This window comes from Cherax quadricarinatus, chromosome 11 (assembly GCF_038502225.1).
Source record: "Cherax quadricarinatus isolate ZL_2023a chromosome 11, ASM3850222v1, whole genome shotgun sequence".
NCBI classification, from domain to species: Eukaryota; Metazoa; Arthropoda; class Malacostraca; order Decapoda; family Parastacidae; genus Cherax; species Cherax quadricarinatus.
This window is the reverse complement of record NC_091302.1, coordinates 3,386,877-3,407,876: the sequence shown is the minus strand read 5'-3', so window position 1 is coordinate 3,407,876 and position 21,000 is coordinate 3,386,877. Positions and strand designations below refer to the sequence as shown.

The 21,000-nt window shown below is 42.4% G+C and overlaps 1 protein-coding gene across 4 annotated transcripts in view; it reads right to left on the bottom strand.

Moving 5' to 3' along the window:
* The window catches only part of LOC128687661 (protein regulator of cytokinesis 1), a 76,812-nt gene that overhangs the window by 6,442 nt on the left and 49,370 nt on the right, over positions 1-21,000 (bottom strand). The gene's annotated exons all lie outside the window — the stretch shown is intronic.

Below are 21,000 nucleotides of genomic sequence, written 5' to 3'. Positions count from 1 at the left end.
AGCCTGTAAAGCACTAAGGGAGTCTGAGACAACCACAAATGATGACACAGGCATAGATGCAATACGGATAAGTGCTGCAAGAATGGCATACAATTCAGCAGTAAAGATACTAGCCGATGATAGTAAATGCCCTTGTACAACGTTGTCCGGAAACACTGCTGCGAATCCTATGTCGTCAGAAGACTTAGAGCCATCTGTGTACACTGCAATGGCATGAGAATGAGAGTGGAAGTGGTCAAGAAAAAGAGAGCGGGAAGCGACCGTAGACAGTTGGGCTTTCGAGCAAGGGAGTCAGAAAGAACAGACTCGAACAGCTGGAACTTCCCAGGGGGGTAGGGAAAAGTGAGATGCTACATGAACATAGAAAGGTGGAAACTGAAGAGAAGACAAGAGCAAATGTAGGCGAAGAGAGAAGGGACGGAGCAAACAGGGGCGGCGAACAAATAATGTCTAATAATATCGGTGACCATTCTAGAAATGGAAGGATTGCGGAGATCATGAGAGCGTACATAGTAGCGAAGGCAATGGGCATCACGGCGATCGGATAAGGATGGAACGTTCACTTCTGCATAGAGGCTCTCAACAGGGGAAGAGCGAAAAGCACCAAGGCATAAACGTAATCCTTGGTGATGAATAGGGTTGAGGCTAGACAGAGTAGCGGGAGAGGCAGCTGAATAGATCTGGTCACCATAGTCAAGTTTCGATAAAATGAGGGTGGAATGTAGGCGAAGGAGAGTTCGACAATCAGCTCCCCATGAAAGATGAGCAAGGGTTTTAAGAAGGTTCAGCCAGCTGTGACAAGTTGTCTTCAGAGAGGTAATGTGAGGTTTCCAGGATAACCTACGGTCAAAGAGGAGGCCTAGAAACCTGACTATCACATTCAGGAATACGGGTGCCATAGAGGTATAAAGGATGATCGGAGATGACAGAGCGTCTAGTGAAAGTAATTTGGAGAGTTTTGGTACTGGAAAAATTAAACCCATGTGTGGTGGCCCAATTGGAAACACGGTTGACTGCTGGAGAGAAACTGTAATGAGGCGACAGTCAGCGCCTGCACAGGCAATAGCGAAGTCATCAACATAGAGTAATGACCAAATATTGGATGGAAGACTAGAGTCCAAATAATTTATAGCAAGGAGAAAAAGTGTTGTGCTCAGAACACATCCCTGGGGGACACCTTCATCTTGGATAAAGTCCGGGGAGAGCACATTATTAACCCGAACACGGAAATGTCTGTCAGTTAAAAAGTTCTTAAGGAAGGATGGTAGATTGCCTCGGAGGCCTAAGGAGTGGGCTTGGGCCAAAATATTATACCTCCAAGTTGTGTCATATGCCTTCTCAAGGTCAAAAAATATGGCAATAACTGAGTGGTTATTCGCAAAGGCATTACGAACATACGTATCCAAGCGTAGTAAGGGGTCTATGGTAGAACAGCCTTTACGAAAGCCATATTGACGAGTGGAGAGACTGTTGTGCGTCTCTAAATACCACACTAAACGTCTATTTACCAGGCGTTCCATCACATCGCAAACTGCACTGGTAAGAGCAATGAGACGATAGTGGGAGGCTTCACGTCCCGTAGTACCCGGTTTGCGGAAAGGAAGAACAATGGCAGATTTCCACAGCTGTGGAAGAACTTGTGACCAAATAAGATTGAAAAGGCATAATAGGACTGCAAGGGCTGACTGATGTAAATGTTGCAGCATACGAATATGAATGTCGTCAGGCCCAGCTGCAAATGATTGGCAAGCTGAGTGTGTTGCCTCCAGTTCCTGTAGTGTAAAAGGCACATTATACTATTCTTCTCTCAGAGAAGAAAAGTCCAAGGGTGCTAACTCTCTGGCAGACTTTGAGGAAAGAAACGAGGGGCATAGATGGAGCCCCTGAGAAATACGGACCAGATGATTGCCAATTTCATTGGCAACATCTAGTGGGTTTGCTATATCAACACTGGCAACCTGCAGAACAGGAGCCGGGTCAGGAGAATATTTACCAATCAGTTTCTGTACTTTTTTCCAGACTGCACTCAGAGGAAGCAGAGGTGATGGTGGAGACAATCTCGCCAGCAAGTGCGTTTAGCGTCACGGATGAAACGGCGAGCGATTGCATGCTTCTTCTTAAAATCAAGAAGTCTCTCCATGGTTCTATTGTACCAGTACCTGCCCCACGCAGCGCGTTTCAAACGTACTGCACGAGCACAAGCAGGAGACCATCAAGGCACGCATTTCTGAGAATGCCTGCCCGAAGTTTGGGGTATAGAATGAGAAGCTGCGGTTAAAACGAAGGACGAGAAGAGGTGTAAAAGCTCATCAATGGAGGTCAAAGAAGCAACCTTGCTAAAAACAGTTGTGAGTAAAGGTTCCAATTTGCCTGATCAAATTGCCAGCGTGGGTTACAAAGAGGTGGTGAATATGAAGGGGAAGAAAGAATGATTGGGAAATGATCGCTGTCATGTAAATCCGGGAGAACAGACCAGGTGAAGTCTAATGCGGAGGAGGAAGAGCAGACTGAGAGATCGATGCAAGAGAGTGTGTGAGTCCGAGGATCAAAATGGGTGCGAGTACCTGTACTTAAAACATGGAGGGGGTGGGTAGCAAGAAAAGCCTCTAACTGAATGCCACAGGAATCACAGTGAGACCTCCCCAGAGGAAATGATGGGCATTAAAATCGCCAAGTAACAGAAGTAGCGGCAGTAATGACGAAACAAGAAAGGCAATATCCGAGATAGATAATGCCCGAGAAGGAGATAGATACAAAGAACAGTGTATACCACCTATGCAAGTGGATACGGGCTTCTGTGTAATGCAGCGAAGTACGAACAAATAGCTGATGGTACGGAATATCAGTGTGTAGAAGGGCACTTTCATTAAAGGTCCCATCAGGAAAAGGATCTGAAGAATACAATAAATTATAGCCTGAGATGGGATAGATAACGGCAGAGTGTAATTTTGGCTCCTGTAAGCAAACACCAACAGGGAAAAACTGGGAGAGCAACATCTGAAGCTCACCCCGATTACCCCTGAGGCCGCAAATATTCCACTGTAAATAGGCCATGATTGGCAACGATAAAGATACCTGAAATCCGCAGGTAAGGGTACCTACTGACTAGAAGGGTTACAAAAGTCCACTTGCGGTGGCAAAGGAAAATGCTCAAGCAGCGAAGGAACGGTGCATTGTGAAGAAAGGAGTTGCGCAGATGGAGAAGAGGAAAGAGAAGGAACAGAGGATGGATCAGTGTCCATTGATGGTTTGGTCTCTGCAATATATTCAGAGATTGCTTCAAGTGTTTCGGAGTTCAGAGACGTCGTATGGGAGACAATATTGGAGATGGAAGGAGGAGGAGTTTGAGTAAAGATCGGAGCTGTAATGGACTGTACCAAGGTAGGGAGGGGGAGGGGTGAAATGGTGGAGGGAACTGGAGAAGTGTGGGAGGGAACAGAAGAGGCAGAAACCTGGGAGGTAGCAGAAGAGGAAGAAACTTGGGAGGGGACAGGGGAGGAAGGCACAGTACGAGGAGGATGAACCTCCACACTTGTAAAGGAGCCAATGAAAGGGGAAGGCCTAGGTACAGAGACTGGGAAGGTAAAATGTGGAGGTGGATGAAGGGAAGGAGGGGTTAAAGGAGATTTGTTGGACCTCTGAGAAGAAGAGGGACGATTGTGAGGAGGTGTCGTAAGAGGTCTTGTCGATACCGGGGTTTGTGAGGGAGAACACGAAGAAGTGTTGAAGTAGGGACGTCTGAGCCCAGGACAGCAAAAGAATTAGATACAGGAGTGACTATGGGACTGGCAACCACAGAGGAGGCTGCAGAAGATGGGACCCCAGAAGTGGGGGGACGTTTTGAAACACGAGAATAAGAAACACGGGGCAGTCTCCCTTGGAGGCAGAGATGAGAAACTCCCATAGCATAAGGGAGACCTTCTGCCTCTTTGAGGCAACGAATTTCCCGCTCATTTAAGTAGACCTAGCAACGGCGAGAGTATGAAGGGTGAGCCTCATGACAATTAAGGCAAGAGGGAGGTCGACTGCAAGATGTATTAGAATGGTCATCGGCACCACAGACTGGGCATTCGGCTATAGATCTGCAATATTTTGCTAGGTGGCCAAATCGCCAGCAATTCCTACACTGTTGCGGTGTAGGGATCACCTTCCGAACTTGTAACCGATGTCCTGCTACATAAACAGAGGATGGGAGTTCACAGCTGTAAAAATTTCAACGAGCCACATTGCAAATGCATCATCTTCGCCCGCAGGCGGGAAGAACATAAGTGTTTACCATGAGAATTGGGAGATCTTGGAGTTCCAGCTGTTTGAGAATGTCATTGCCACATGTCTGGAAATTCTGTTGGACTATGGTATGGGGCAGAATAACAGTACCACTACAAGAATTGAGGGAATGATGTTTTTCGATAGTGATAGGAATAGTATCGATGTGTGAAAGAAGAGAAAGATCATGAGCTTGGGTAGAATTCTGGACTGTGATGATGCGCATGCCACTCTTAAGAGCATGAAAGGAAATATCTCTACCAATGTGATATAGGAGCGCTTTGCCAATACTATGGTCAGAGAAAGATAGGCAGTAGAATAAGTCGGTTGTCAAGTAAAGAATTTAGTCCATTGTGTGGTCCGAAACTGAGTGTGGAGAGGGAGTGCATGACGTGCCGGTCTTTTCCGAGTAGAATGGGAAGGTAACGAAGTAACATTGTCAGGAAATTGTCGTTGGCGTTTAGAAGTGGGACCAAAATCGGTCCGACGTGACACGGGCTGGCGATTCGAAAATCGTCGCACCATACAGGGAGAGGCCGGAAGCATAGTCAAAGGAGAGCAGAGGTCAGACAAATCGAAGAAGTCAGTGGAAGCCCCGGTACCGGAAGCGGGTGAGGAAACAGCACCAGCAAGAGGTACAGGGGCTTTAGGAGTGTCCAAAGAGTGGCCAAAAGACAAGGCGAGGTCAGAACCGGGTGCGGTAACAATAAGGGGCCCGGGGGTAGCGGGGTCATGGATTTGAGACTCCATGGTTACGTTACTTTTTGTTTTTAAGAAAGAATAAAAAAAGAAGAATAAAAAAAAAGGGGGGGACCGGGGAGGGATAGTTCCTAGGAGGAATGAAAGGGCAAGAAATCTCCCTCCGTGCCCAAGAGGACCTCAGCACCGCAAGTAGCGCAGATGCAGCATGGAACCCGTGCCATACCCTACCCTTCATGCCAGTAAACCAGCAATCCGGGATAGCAACCTCACATCTGCCGAGCTACCTCAGTGGACAAAAGAGAGGGTGGCCGGATATCCGCCACAAAGCATACCTCCTTCGGCCACCACCCCTGGAATCCAAAAGGTGGCTTCCAGAGATACACCCGTCACCCGAAAGTCACCCAAAGCCACCCTCCGGGATACTGGAGAGGGATCGGAACATCCCCAGGCGATCCAGATCCCACGGCAAACTACGCCACTGCCAAGAACCTCAATGGAATGGGATGGACCCTGGTACCCTTCCCCATACCTATGAACTAGTGTGCCTGTGGGAAAAATCCTAAAGGCCAAAAAGAGGAAGGGCAAAAGAGAGGGGTGGGGAGGAGGAGTAGGAGAGGAAAAAGGGGAGGATGGGATAGGGAAAGGGGGGATTGAAGGGTAATTAGGTTCGGTCTGAGGAAGGAGACCGACAGGTCTAATTCCTCAGACCAAGAGCCTCTTCACCACACCAAGGAGCCCCCCTTGAAGAGGACCAAAAAGAAAAATCTTTCACCATCATTCATACATAATGTCTCTACAGAGGCACTCACATATGACAGTTTAGATGTCACTCCAAACAGCTAATATCAGATGTTAGAACAAAAATAACACTAAGAAAGCAAGCTAGATATTCTAATACTGAGTGAAATGAAGTCAGAAGTTATGAAATTTTGAATGTGCAGTAAATGGAATTGAGTTGTGCGTGTCTCGGAGAATAAGAGATGAAGAGTAGTGATAATGTTAAATGAATATTTGAAGAACAAAAAATGAAGCTATGTTAAAATTCAAGAATTATAGTGGGTTTAAAATAAGTGGTATGAGAGAACTGGGTTAGAATAATTGTATGTACGTTGAGTGAGATGTTCTGTGAATTGCTTAATGAATGTTCTGGGAATCTTGAACCAAGTGGAAAAGTACAGTGGGCCCCCGGTTTACGATCAGCTCCCAATGCGACAAATTATGTAAGTGTATTTATGTAAGTGCGTTTGTATGTGTATGTTTGGGGGTCTGAAATGGACTAATCTAATTCACAATATTCCTTATGGGAACAAATTCGGTCAGTACTGGCACCTGAACATACTCCTGGAATGAAATAATATCGTAAACCGGGGGTCCACTGTATTTTGGGAAACCAATAATGAAGTGGGAAACACCATTGCAGAAAACACACTAGGAAAGTGTTGCATGCCAGAAGGAAATGACACTGGTGTACCTTCAAATGAATGAAGTTTAGAAGAGATATTTGGTAATATGCAATACACATCGTTAGACTATAAATGAAACTAGTATGAAAAGGTGCACTGAAAAAAGAGCTTGCTTGACTAAGTACTGGATGATGCACACATTTTCAAAAGAACCAATATGTCAGATCACTATTTAGTGTTAGCTAGAATAAACATATAGAGGTAGAGCACAATATTAGAAAAAGACAATGGGAAAATCAAATGATTAAGCAATAAATAGTACTTTATATATCTAAACACCCTAGGTAGTAGGTTAGTAGACAGCAACCGCCCAGGGGGGTACTACCGTCCTGCCAAATGAGTGTAAAACGAAAGCCTGTAATTATTTTACATGGTAGGATTGCTGGTGTTTTTTTTTCTGTCTCATAAACATGCAAGATTTCAGGTACATCTTGTTACTTCTACTTATATTTAGGTCACACATGCATGCACAAGCACATACACACCCCTCTGGGTTTTCTTCTATTTTCTTACTAGTTCTTGTTCTTATTTCCTCTTATCTCCATGGGGAAGTGGAACAGAATTCTTCCTCTGTAAGCCATGCGTGTCATAAGAGTCGACAAAAATGCCGGGAGCATGGGGCTAGTATCCCCTTCTGTATACATTACTAAAATTAAAAAAAGAAACTTGTTTTTCTTTTTGGGCCACCCTGCCTCAGTGGGAAATGGCCGATTTGTTGAAAGAAGAATATTGAAATGCACTAAAACTGCATCAGCAAAGGGAAAATTATTTCACATATCTATAGCTCTTCCCCAAGCTACACAAGGCAGCTTATTTGTTAACTATTAAGAAACACAAGAAAGTAAAAATAACTGTTCAGTACACTTAAAGTGGAAGACTAAAATTTATCTACCATCATACATGCTCATGTGACAACGAAAACGCTAGCAATCCTGCCCACCCAAAACTTTTAACAAGTATCTGTTTCACTCCTCGGATGTCCGCTGTCTACCTTTCCACTACGTATTTTTACAAATACCTGCACACAAAATACTATCTATGGGAATAAACTAGAAGATATAATTACACTTCCCTACATGAATTCAAAATCAAGAGTGAGACTAGAAAGCCACTGGATAATTGACTGAAAGTTAAGAAACCTAGCAAGAAACTGGAGTTCAGAATACAAGCATAAACAATACAACACATACAAGCCAGTCCACTTATTAATAGCCAAGAGGATAATTCTGTTTGAAGAATGAGACACTTGTGCATTTGGGATTCTCTATTGTGGAAACATTTCACCAGATGTATCAGTGAGCGTAAAAGGCAGATGGGATACAAGGAATATGGAAGCAGCAAGTAAGAGAGAAGTGAAGGCTTATAAACTGAAGGAGGAGGCAGTTAGGGTAAGATATAAACAACTGTTGGAGGACAGACAGGCTAGTGAGAATACAAGGAATGGGGTACAAGATGTATGGGGTAAGTTTAAGAATAGTGTCAGTGTGTTCAACAGAAGTTTGTGGATACAGGAAAGTGGGTGTGGGAGGGAAGAAGAGCAACTGGTAGAATGATGATGTAAAGAGAGAAGTAAGAGAAAAAGTTGGCAAATGAGAGGTTTTTACAAAGTAGAAGTGATGCAAGGAGAGAGAAGTATATGGAGGGAAAAAGAGAGGTTAAGAGTGGTGAAGCAATGTAAAAAGAGCAAATGAGAGAGTGGGTGAGATGTTAACAAATTTTGTTGAAAATAAGAAAAGGTTTTGGAGAGAGATTAGTAAGTTGAGAAAGCCTAGGGAAAGAATGGATTTGCGAGTTAAAAATAGAGGAGAGTTATTAACCCTTTGACTGTTTCAGGCCCCTCTCTGAAACTGTCATTCTATGTCGCTCAATTTTTGAAAAAAAAAAAAAATTATTTTTTCTTATGAAATGATAGAGAATCTTTTCCCGATGGTAATGACACCAAAAGTTCGAAATTTGGTCGAAAACTCGTGGAATTATGCTCCCGCAAAGTTAGCGGTCTCGGCGACATATGCGTATCGGCGATTTCGCCGACTTTGAGCCCTATTTTCAGCCAATTCCATTGTTCCAGTTGACCAAACTCATAGCTATTTCTTTAGAACTCCATTTTATCTATCAGCTGAGTACAAGAAACCTCCCATTTACTAATTTGGACTACCCAATATGGTGGTCAGAAATTGGCAATTTGGCCAATTTCACACAAAATAAAAAAGATGCCAATTTCAAAATAGGGTCCAGAATAAACAAGGTAGACATTCGTGGCACTAAAATAACATATGCTCTGTTCATTAGTCACATCTCTAGGCCCCTCTTATATTATTATTGCTTTCTATTTTGATTTTTTATTCATACAAAAAAATACAAAATTTACTGTTATGCAGACGACTGCATTATTGTAAAAATGGTATAAATAATATCAGTGCACTAGTGAAAGAATATTAGACTCCCCAGTTGACGTGTATTGGACGTGTGGTGTGATTTATTTACTCTTGAACATTGGTAAAAATAGAACATTTCCGCTACTTTGAGCTCAGTTTCAAGGTCGTTTTCATCGTAAAGTAATGAAAATCATCTCTATTTCTGTAATATGTTTTCCATTTTATCACCTAAGACCATGAAAACGCGAATACAACGATAAATACTATACGAAAATACACCTCAAAGTCGGCGTTTTATTCCAAAAAAACGATCAGTTTTTTTTTTCTCATTACGCAATGTGTGCTGCAGGATTTTTTTTATGTGGTGCACACTGACCACACAGACCCATTCTCTTACATGTGGGCCTACCAGCTTTCTCCCACTTGATTTGAAGCCGCTAGAATTATTGAGTATATATACGTCAGAAACATTGGCTCGTAAGACGTATTTATACGTCGAAAACAGTCAAAGGGTTAAATGGATCGTTAGAAGTATCAGAAAGATGGAGGGAATATTTTGAGGAATTGTTAAATGTTGATGAAGATAGGGAAGCTGTGATTTCGTGTATAGGGCAAGGAGGGAAGTGGAAATAGGGGAAGTGAGTAGAATGAAAGCGGATAAAGCAGCTGAGATTGATGGGATAAAGATAGAAATATTAAAAGCAGCAGGAGGGGATATAGTTTTGGAGTGGTTAGTGTTTTTATTTAATAAATGTATGGAAGAGGGTAAGGTACCTAGGGATTGGCAGAGAGCATGCATAGTTCCTTTGTATAAAGGCAAAGGAAACAAAAAGAGTAAAAATTATAGGGGAATAAGTCTGTTGAGTATACCTGGTAAAGTGTATGGTAGAGTTATTATTAAAAGAATTATGAGTAAGACAGAAAGCAGGACAGCAGATGAACAAGGAGGCTTTAGGAAAGGTAGGGGGTGCGTAGACCAAATGTTTGCGGTGAAACATGTAGGTGAACAGTATTTAGGTAAGGGTAAAGAGGTTTTTGTGGCATTTATGAATTTGGAAAAAGCATATGATAGGGTGGACAGGGGGGCAATGTGGCAGATGTTGCAAATGTATGGAATAGGTCGTAGGTTTTTGAAAGTGGTGAAAAGTTTTAACGAGGAGTGAGGCTCAGGTTAGGGTATGTAGGCAAGAGGGAGATTGTTTCCCAGTAAAAGTAGGCCTCAGACAGGGATGTGTGATATCACCATGGCTGTTCAATATATTTATATATGGAGTAGTAATAGAAGTGAATGTTCGGGTGTTGGCAAGAGGTGTGGAGTTAAAAGATAAAGAATCTAACACAAAGTGGGAGTTGTCATAGTTGCTCTTTGCTAATGACACTGTGCTTTTGGGAGATTTTGAAGAAAAGTTGCAGAGGTTGGTTGATGAGTTTGGTAGAGTATGTAAAAGAATGAAATTAAAAGTGAATATAGGAAAGAGTAATGTGATGAGGATAACAAAAAATTTAGGTAACAGAAGATTGGATATCAGATTAGAGGGAGAGAGTATGGAGGAGGAGAATGTGTTCAGATATTTGGGAGTGGACATGTCAGCAGATGGGTCTATAAAGGATGAGGTGAATCACAGAACTGACAAGGGAGAAAAAAGTGAGTGGTGAACTGAGGAGTCTGTGGAGGAGAATGTATGAGAGTATAGTTATACCAATGCTCCTGTATGGGTGTGAGGCATGGGTGGCGAATGTTGCAACAAGAAGGCTGGGGGCAGTGGAGATGTCATGTCTCAGGGCAATATGTGGTGTGAATATAATGCAGAGAATCTGTACTTTGGAGATTAGGAGGAGGTGTGGAATTACCAAAACTATTATACAGAAGGCTGAGGAGGAGTTACTGAGATGGTTTGGACATGTAGAGGTGTTGGAACAAAATAGAATGACTTCGAGAGGGTATAAATCTGTGGTGGAGGGAAGGTGGGGTTTGGGTTGGCCTAGGAAAGTTTGGAGGGAGGGGGTAAAGGAGGTTTTGTCTTTGAGGGGCTTGGACTTCCAGCAAGCATGCGTGAGCGTGTTAGACAGGAGTGAATGGAAATAAATGGTTCTTAAGACTTTACTTGATGTGCTGTTGGAGTGTAAGCAAGCTAACATTTACGAAGGGATTCAGGAAAACTGGCAGGCCGGACTTGATTCCTGGAGATGGGAAGTACAGTGCCAGCAGTCTGAAGAGGTGTTAATGTTGCAGTTTTATAACTGTGGTGGAAGCATGCCTCTGGCAAGACAGTGATGGAGTGAATGATGATGAAAGTTCTTTTTTTTCGGGCCACCCTGCCTTGGTGGGAAACGGCCAATGAGTTAATAAAAAAAAAAAAATTCACCAGCCAGTGACTTTTTCAGATCAATACAAAAGAAAAGTGGAAGACTGACAAACTCACCCTCATCTTCCACCATTTTTCTCTGTATTGGACTGAGGAAGCCACTGACTGGTTAAATGTTTCCACAATAAAGAATCCCAAATGTCACCACCTTCCCTTGTTAGCTGTCCTTGCTACAACTGGCACTCAAAAATATTTCACATACAGTGCTCCCCTAAATTCATGGGAAAAACTTTGTCCCAACAAATCTAAAAACTGCCTTTACCACTACATGGAGTTCATGTGTATTACTGATAATTTAATATTTTCACTTTAATTTTTTAGAAGATAAACTTCATTTAAACATTAATCTAAGCTCATTAGTGTTTACAATAAGAAACCATAAAGATTTGAGCTGGTATGGGAAAATTCGCTAAGTACGCTGAACAAAATTCATTGGTCGGATTTTAATTCATGGGTATGAGCCACCCAAAGCAAAAATAATCCATAAAATCTCTAAAAACTATTCAGAGGATTATTATATTAAAAACAAGTACAATGCCTGTTTGAGACGTATAGCACTTCAAGAAGAGGTGTGCAAGAATAGGACTGGATGGTTAGGAGATATGGAGGAGCTAGTTTATGTGCAAAATTAAAGTCAAATTTGGTGCAATATGCTAAGTTTTCTTCAAATCAGCAAGAGTCTGCACTAAGTTGGGAACTTCAGCAAGGAGGCCAATTAGAGCAAGTGGATCAGAGTATTGTAGGTCTCTGAAGTGAAGTCAATATCCTCTCTAATAGATAAGGCAGTCTATTTTTATATGGTGAACCAATAAAGCAACCTGGCAGTCCTCACAGAATGATACCAGATTTTTCTCCATGTTGTGTTTGTCAAATTTGTAAACTTGTGTAGCTTCCCAGTTCTGTCCGCAGTGGGAAGATTTCCATTAATCTAATTATGGCTTCACAGAAAAGTTTATCGTGTTCCAATCTAGACCATCATAGTTGGCAGTGGTTTCAGGTTAAGTGCTGAACAATATTCTGAGAAAGGTACACCACTGATGGAGATTAAAAACCAAGTCTGCATTTTTATTACCCTGAACACTGGAATATTCAGAGACTAAGCAAAATTTGACTGTTGTGCTTGCTAGAAATGTAATACAACCACTGTTGTATGCAAAGGATTATGGGATACAAAAAAAAAAAAAAACAATTTCTGGGTAGTTTGTAATGCACTTGGAGTAAAAAACAAATGATGAGGCAAATATGATTGCAATGCACTGCATATGAACATGAAAATCCTGGCTGACTAGTAAACATCCCTAGATAACCACCTGGAAAAACAGCTGCATAACCTACTCCATCTGTGTACACAGCTATAGCATGAGAATGCAATTTATAGTGAACAAACGTGAGTAAATTCGTAGTAGGCACATTAACCTTCAGCCATAGAAGAGGAGGAGAGGAAACGCAAGAACCTCCAAGGAAGAAAAAAGCAAAATATGGGGTGAATCTAAATGGGAAGTAAATTACAAGATGTTACTGGAATGCGAATATGAAGATTAAAGAGATATAATGAACTGGGGCAGTAATTACGTAATGGAATTAGTCTTAACATGTGTAATGGTTTTGAACATGGAGTAACATGAAGGTCATGGAAGCAGACAAAATAGCAATCTTATGAAGATGAGACATTTGCTTACTAGGAAAGATGGAAAAGCCCCAGAAAAACCTTGATGATGAATGGGATCAGGTTTTGAAAAAGTAAGGGGAGAGAGAGACCAATATAAAATAGTTGTTCTTACTTTTTTTTTTTTTTTTTTTTTTTTAGTATGTCAGCCATTTCCCACCGAGGCAGAGTGACCCCAAAATAAAAAATTCATCATTCAACACTTTCACCAACATTCATACATAATTACTGTCTTTGCAGAGGCGCTCAGATACGACAGTTTAGCTGTCCCTCCAAACAGCCAATATCCTAAGCCCCTCTTTTAAAGCACAGGTTGTGTACTTCCCACCTCCAGAACTCAAGTCCGCTAACCAATTTCCCTGAATCCCTTCACAAGATATTACCCTGCTCACACTCCAACAGCTCGTCAGGTCTCAAAAGCCATTCATCTCCATTCACTCCTGTAACATGTTCATGCATGCTTGCTGGAAGTCCAAGCCCCTCGCACACAAAACCTCCTTTACCCCCTCCATCCAACCTTTCCTAGGACCACCCTTACCCTACCTTCCTTCCCCTACAAATTTATATGCTCTCCAAGTCATTCAGCTCTGTTCCATTCTCTCTAAATGACCAAAACACCTCAACAACCCCTCTTCAGCTGTCTGACGAATACATTTAATAACTCCAAACCACCTCCTAATTTCCACACTACGAGTTCTCTGTATAATATTTACACCACACATTACCCTTAGACATGACATCACCACTGCCTCCAGCCTCCTCCTCGCTGCAGCATTTACAACCCATGCTTTACACCCATACAAGAGTGTTGATACCACTATAGTATATTCCCTTCTTTGCCTCCATAGATAACGTTTTTTTTTTTTTGTCTCCACACACACCTCACAGTGCCACTCGCCTTTTTTTCTTCATCAATTCTATAGTTAACCTAATCCTTCATAAACCCATCTGCTGACAAGTCAACTCCCAAATATCCTAACACATTCATTTCTTCCATACTCCCTCCCTCCAATGTGATATCGATTTTTTCTTTATCTAAATCGTTTGATATAGGTAGTAGGTTGGTAGACAGCAACCACCCAGGGAAGTACTACCGTCCTGCCAGATGACTGTGAAACAAAAACCTGTAACTGTTTTGCATGATGGTAGGATTGCTGGTTTCTTTTTCTGTCTCATAAACACGCTAGATAACAGGGATATCTTGCTACTCCTACTTACACTTTGGTCACACTTCACAGACACGCACATGCATATATATATATACATACATCTAGGTTTTTCTCCTTTTTCTAAATAGCTCTTGTTCTTTTTTATTTCTTCTATTGTCCATGGGGAAGTGGAAAAGAATCTTTCCTCCGTAAGCCATGCGTGTCGTATGAGGCGACTAAAATGCCGGGAGCAATGGGCTAGTAACCCCTTCTCCTGTATACATTTACTAAAAAAGAGAAGAAGAAAAACTTTATAAAACTGGGATGCTTAAATGTGCGTGGATGTAGTGCGGATGACAAGAAACAGATGATTGCTGATGTTATGAATGAAAAGAAGTTGGATGTCCTGGCTCTAAGCGAAACAAAGCTGAAGGGGGTAGGAGAGTTTCAGTGGGGGGAAATAAATGGGATTAAATCTGGAGTATCTGAGAGAGTTAGAGCAAAGGAAGGGGTAGCAGTAATGTTAAATGATCAGTTATGGAAGGAGAAAAGAGAATATGAATGTGTAAATTCAAGAATTATGTGGATTAAAGTAAAGGTTGGATGCGAGAAGTGGGTCATAATAAGCGTGTATGCACCTGGAGAAGAGAGGAATGCAGAGGAGAGAGAGAGATTTTGGGAGATGTTAAGTGAATGTATAGGAGCCTTTGAACCAAGTGAGAGAGTAATTGTGGTAGGGGACCTGAATGCTAAAGTAGGAGAAACTTTTAGAGAGGGTGTGGTAGGTAAGTTTGGGGTGCCAGGTGTAAATGATAATGGGAGCCCTTTGATTGAACTTTGTATAGAAAGGGGTTTAGTTATAGGTAATACATATTTTAAGAAAAAGAGGATAAATAAGTATACACGATATGATGTAGGGCGAAATGACAGTAGTTTGTTGGATTATGTATTGGTAGATAAAAGACTGTTGAGTAGACTTCAGGATGTACATGTTTATAGAGGGGCCACAGATATATCAGATCACTTTCTAGTTGTAGCTACACTGAGAGTAAAAGGTAGATGGGATACAAGGAGAATAGAAGCATCAGGGAAGAGAGAGGTGAAGGTTTATAAACTAAAAGAGGAGGCAGTTAGGGTAAGATATAAACAGCTATTGGAGGATAGATGGGCTAATGAGAGCATAGGCAATGGGGTCGAAGAGGTATGGGGTAGGTTTAAAAATGTAGTGTTAGAGTGTTCAGCAGAAGTTTGTGGTTACAGGAAAGTGGGTGCAGGAGGGAAGAGGAGCGATTGGTGGAATGATGATGTAAAGAGAGTAGTAAGGGAGAAAAAGTTAGCATATGAGAAGTTTTTACAAAGTAGAAGTGATGCAAGGAGGGAAGAGTATATGGAGAAAAAGAGAGAGGTTAAGAGAGTGGTGAAGCAATGTAAAAAGAGAGCAAATGAGAGAGTGGGTGAGATGTTATCAACAAATTTTGTTGAAAATAAGAAAAAGTTTTGGAGTGAGATTAACAAGTTAAGAAAGCCTAGAGAACAAATGGATTTGTCAGTTAAAAATAGGAGAGGAGAGTTATTAAATGGAGAGTTAGAGGTATTGGGAAGATGGAGGGAATATTTTGAGGAATTGTTAAATGTTGATGAAGATAGGGAAGCTGTGATTTCATGTATAGGGCAAGGAGGAATAACATCTTGTAGGAGTGAGGAAGAGCCAGTTGTGAGTGTGGGGGAAGTTCGTGAGGCAGTAGGTAAAATGAAAGGGGGTAAGGCAGCCGGGATTGATGGGATAAAGATAGAAATGTTAAAAGCAGGTGGGGATATAGTTTTGGAGTGGTTGGTGCAATTATTTAATAAATGTATGGAAGAGGGTAAGGTACCTAGGGATTGGCAGAGAGCATGCATAGTTCCTTTGTATAAAGGCAAAGGGGATAAAAGAGAGTGCAAAAATTATAGGGGGATAAGTCTGTTGAGTGTACCTGGTAAAGTGTATGGTAGAGTTATAATTGAAAGAATTAAGAGTAAGACGGAGAATAGGATAGCAGATGAACAAGGAGGCTTTAGGAAAGGTAGGGGGTGTGTGGACCAGGTGTTTACAGTGAAACATATAAGTGAACAGTATTTAGATAAAGCTAAAGAGGTCTTTGTGGCATTTATGGATTTGGAAAAGGCGTATGACAGGGTGGATAGGGGGGCAATGTGGCAGATGTTGCAAGTGTATGGTGTAGGAGGTAGGTTACTGAAAGCAGTGAAGAGTTTTTACGAGGATAGTGAGGCTCAAGTTAGAGTATGTAGGAAAGAGGGAAATTTTTTCCCAGTAAAAGTAGGCCTTAGACAAGGATGTGTGATGTCACCGTGGTTGTTTAATATATTTATAGATGGGGATGTAAGAGAAGTAAATGCGAGGGTCTTGGCAAGAGGCGTGGAGTTAAAAGATAAAGAATCACACACAAAGTGGGAGTTGTCACAGCTGCTCTTTGCTGATGACACTGTGCTCTTGGGAGATTCTGAAGAGAAGCTGCAGAGATTGGTGGATGAATTTGGTAGGGTGTGCAAAAGAAGAAAATTAAAGGTGAATACAGGAAAGAGTAAGGTTATGAGGATAACAAAAAGATTAGGTGATGAAAGATTGAATATCAGATTGGAGGGAGAGAGTATGGAGGAGGTGAACGTATTCAGATATTTGGGAGTGGACGTGTCAGCGGATGGGTCTATGAAAGATGAGGTGAATCATAGAATTGATGAGGGAAAAAGAGTGAGTGGTGCACTTAGGAGTCTGTGGAGACAAAGAACTTTGTCCTTGGAGGCAAAGAGGGGAATGTATGAGAGTATAGTTTTACCAACGCTCTTATATGGGTGTGAAGCGTGGGTGATGAATGTTGCAGCGAGGAGAAGGCTGGAGGCAGTGGAGATGTCATGTCTGAGGGCAATGTGTGGTGTGAATATAATGCAGAGAATTCGTAGTTTGGAAGTTAGGAGGAGGTGCGGGATTACCAAAACTGTTGTCCAGAGGGCTGAGGAAGGGTTGTTGAGGTGGTTCGGACATGTAGAGAGAATGGAGCGAAACAGAATGACTTCAAGAGTGTATCAGTCTGTAGAGGAAGGAAGGCGGGGTAGGGGTCGGCCTAGGAAGGGTTGGAGGGAGGGGGTAAAGGAGGTTTTGTGTGCGAGGGGCTTGGACTTCCAGCAGGCATGCGTGAGCGTGTTTGATAGGAGTGAATGGAGACAAATGGTTTTTAATACTTGACGTGCTGTTGGAGTGTGAGCAAAGTAACATTTATGAAGGGATTCAGGGAAACCGGCAGGCCGGACTTGAGTCCTGGAGATGGGAAGTACAGTGCCTGCACTCTGAAGGAGGGGTGTTAATGTTGCAGTTTAAAAACTGTAGTGTAAAGCACCCTTCTGGCAAGACAGTGATGGAGTGAATGATGGTGAAAGTTTTTCTTTTTCGGGCCACCCTGCCTTGGTGGGAATCGGCCAGTGTGATAATAAAAAAAAAAAAAATAATAATAACCCTCATCACCGTACTCTTATCTATGTTCACTTTCAACTTTCTACCTTTACACACCCTCCCAAACTCATCTACTAACCTTTGCTCTTAATATGACATACAATAGTTGTATACACCACCATCAAGCACATTTACAAAATGCCTGCACAGCAGGTTTTGTCAGTCAATTAAAAAGGTTATTAATACAGTGGACCCTCGCCTAATGCTATTAATTCGTTCCTGAGAGCTCAACGTTAGGCGAAATTATCGTTAGGCAAATTAATTTTCCCCATAAGAAATAATGGAAATCAAATTAATCCGTTCCTGACACCCCAAAGTATGAACAAAAAAAAAAAAAATTTACCATATGAAATATTAATTTTAATACACACAAACTGAAGAAGACATGCCCAGTCAGTTACATGACACTTACCTTTATTGAAGATCTGGTGATGATTGATGGGATGGGAGGAGGGGAGAGTGTTGATGGTGTTAGTGTTTAGAAGGGGAATCCCCTTCCATTAGGACTTGGTGGCAAGTCCTTTTCCGGGGTTACTTCCCTTCTTTTAATGCCACTAGGACCAGTTTGAGAGTCACTGGACCTCTGTCGCACAACATATCTGTCCATAGAGGCCTGTACCTCCCATTCCTTTATGACATTCCTAAAGTGTTTCACAACATTGTCAGTGTAATAGTCACCAGCACGGCTTGCAATAGCTGTGTGAGGGAGATTTTCATCAAAAAGGTTTGCACTTTAAGCCACATTGCACACATTTCCTTAATCTTTAAAGTAGGCAACTTCTTCAATTTCTCTATCCCCTCCGAAGCAGTTTCCTCAGGTGTGGCCTCTTGCTGTTGAAGATGATCTATCAGTTCATCAGTGGTTAGTTCTTCATTGTCCTCCTCCACCAACTCTTCCACATCCTCCCCACTAACCTCCAACCCCAAGGACTTCCCCAATGCCACAATGGATTCCTCAACTTGCACAGGATTCCTAGGGTTAGCCTCAAACCCTTCAAAATCCCTTTGGTCTACACATTCTGGCCACAGTTTCTTCCAAGCAGAGTTCAAGGTCCTCTTAGTCACTTCCTCCCAAGCCTTACCTATAATGTTTACACAATTGAGGATGCTAAAGTGATCTCTCCAAAACTCTCTTAGAGTCAACCGAGTTTGAGGTCACTACAAAGCACCTTTCAAACATAGCTTTTGTGTACAGTTTCTTCAAGTTGGAAATGACCTGCTGGTCCATGGAAAGCAGAAGAGGAGTGGTATTAGGAGGCAAAAACTTGACCTTAATGAAGTTCATTTCCACAAAGTCGCTCTGCCACGTCTGAAGGATGACCAGGAGCATTGTATAATACCAGGAGGCACTTACCTGGAGAGAGTTCCGGGGGTCAACGCCCCCGCGGCCCGGTCTGTGACCAGGCCTCCTGGTGGATCAGAGCCTGATCAACCAGGCTGTTGCTGCTGGCTGCACGCAAACCAACGTACGAGCCACAGCCCGGCTGATCAGGAACTGACTTTAGGTGCTTGTCCAGTGCCAGCTTGAAGACTTCCAGGGGTCTGTTGGTAATCCCCCTTATGTGTGCTAGGAGGCAGTTGAACAGTCTCGGGCCCCTGACACTTATTGTATGGTCTCTTAACGTGCTAGTGACACCCCTGCTTTTCATTGGGGGGATGGTGCATCGTCTGCCAAGTCTTTTGCTTTCGTAGTGAGTGATTTTCGTGTACAAGTTCGGTACTAGTCCCTCTAGGATTTTCCAGGTGTATATAATCATGTATCTCTCCCTCCTGCGTTCCAGGAAATACAGGTTTAGGAACCTCAAGCGCTCCCAGTAATTGAGGTGTTTTATCTCCGTTATGCGCGCCGTGAAAGTTCTCTGTACATTTTCTAGGTCGGCAATTTCACCTGCCTTGAAAGGTGCTGTTAGTGTGCAGCAATATTCCAGCCTATATAGAACAAGTGACCTGAAGAGTCTCATCATGGGCTTGGCCTCCCTAGTTTTGAAGGTTCTCATTATCCATCCTGTCATTTTTCTAGCAGATGCGATTGATACAATGTTATGGTCCTTGAAGGTGAGATCCTCCGACATGATCACTCCCAGGTCTTTGACGTTGGTGTTTCGCTCTATTTTGTGGCCAGAATTTGTTTTGTACTCTGATGAAGATTTAATTTTCTCATGTTTACCATATCTGAGTAATTGAAATTTCTCATCGTTGAACTTCATATTGTTTTCTGCAGCCCACTGAAAGATTTGGTTGATGTCCGCCTGGAGCCTTGCAGTGTCTGCAATGGAAGACACTGTCATGCAGATTCGGGTGTCATCTGCAAAGGAAGACACGGTGCTGTGGCTGACATCCTTGTCTATGTCGGATATGAGGATGAGGAACAAGATGGGAGAGAGTACTGTGCCTTGTGGAACAGAGCTTTTCACCGTAGCTGCCTTGGACTTTACTCTGTTGACGACTACTGTGTTCTGTTAGTGAGGAAATTATAGATCCATCGACCGACTTTTCCTGTTATTCCTTTAGCACGCATTTTGTGCGCTATTACGCCATGGTCACACTTGTCGAAGGTCCAATTTATTTTCAATTAGGTAATTTTACACAGTGGGGGCAAATGCATGGTGTAACCAGTCATAGAAAAAGTCCCTAGTGACCCATGCCTTACTGTTTGCCCTCCACAGCACACACAAATTAGCCTTGAGGACACTGTTTTTCCTGAACACTCTGGGAGTTTCAGAGTGATACACCAATAAAGGCTTCACTTTGCAATCACCACTAGCATTGGCACACAACAGAGTAAGCCCGTCTTTCATAGGCTTTTGTCCTGGGAGTGCCTTTTCCTCCTGAGTAATGTAGGTCCTGCTTGGCATTTTCTTCCAAAACAGGCCTGTTTCACAATTAAACACTTGTTCAGGTTTCAGTCCTTCACTGTCTATGTACTCCTTGAATTCCTACACATATTTTTCAGCCACTTTGTGGTCCGAACTGGCAGCCTCACCATGCCTTATCACACTATGTATGCCACTAGGATTCTTAACTCTCTCAAACCAACCTTTGCTCGCCTTAAATTCACTCGCATCATTACTAGTTGCAGGCATTTTTCTAATTAAATCGTCATGCAACTTCCTAGAGAGATGCTATCTCCTGCTATCTGTTTTTCGTTTATCCACACCAATAACAGTCTCTCAACATCTTCTATCACTTGTGATCTCTGTTTCGAAAACGAAGTTGCACCTTTGGCAAGAACAGCTTCCTTGATTGCCGTTTTCTTGGCCACAATAGTAGCGATGGTTGATTGGGGTTTTGTGTACAACTTGGCCAGCTCGGAGACACGCACTCCACTTTCATACTTAGCAATGATCTCTTTCTTCATATCCATAGTAATTCTCGCTCTTTTTTGCTGTAGGGTTGGCACTAGAAGCTTTCTTGGGGCCCATGGTGACTTATTTCGCAGGTGCAATCACTAAAAAGACTGTGATAATATGAAATGTTCCGATTGTATGCTTGGAAGCGACCGTGGTGGC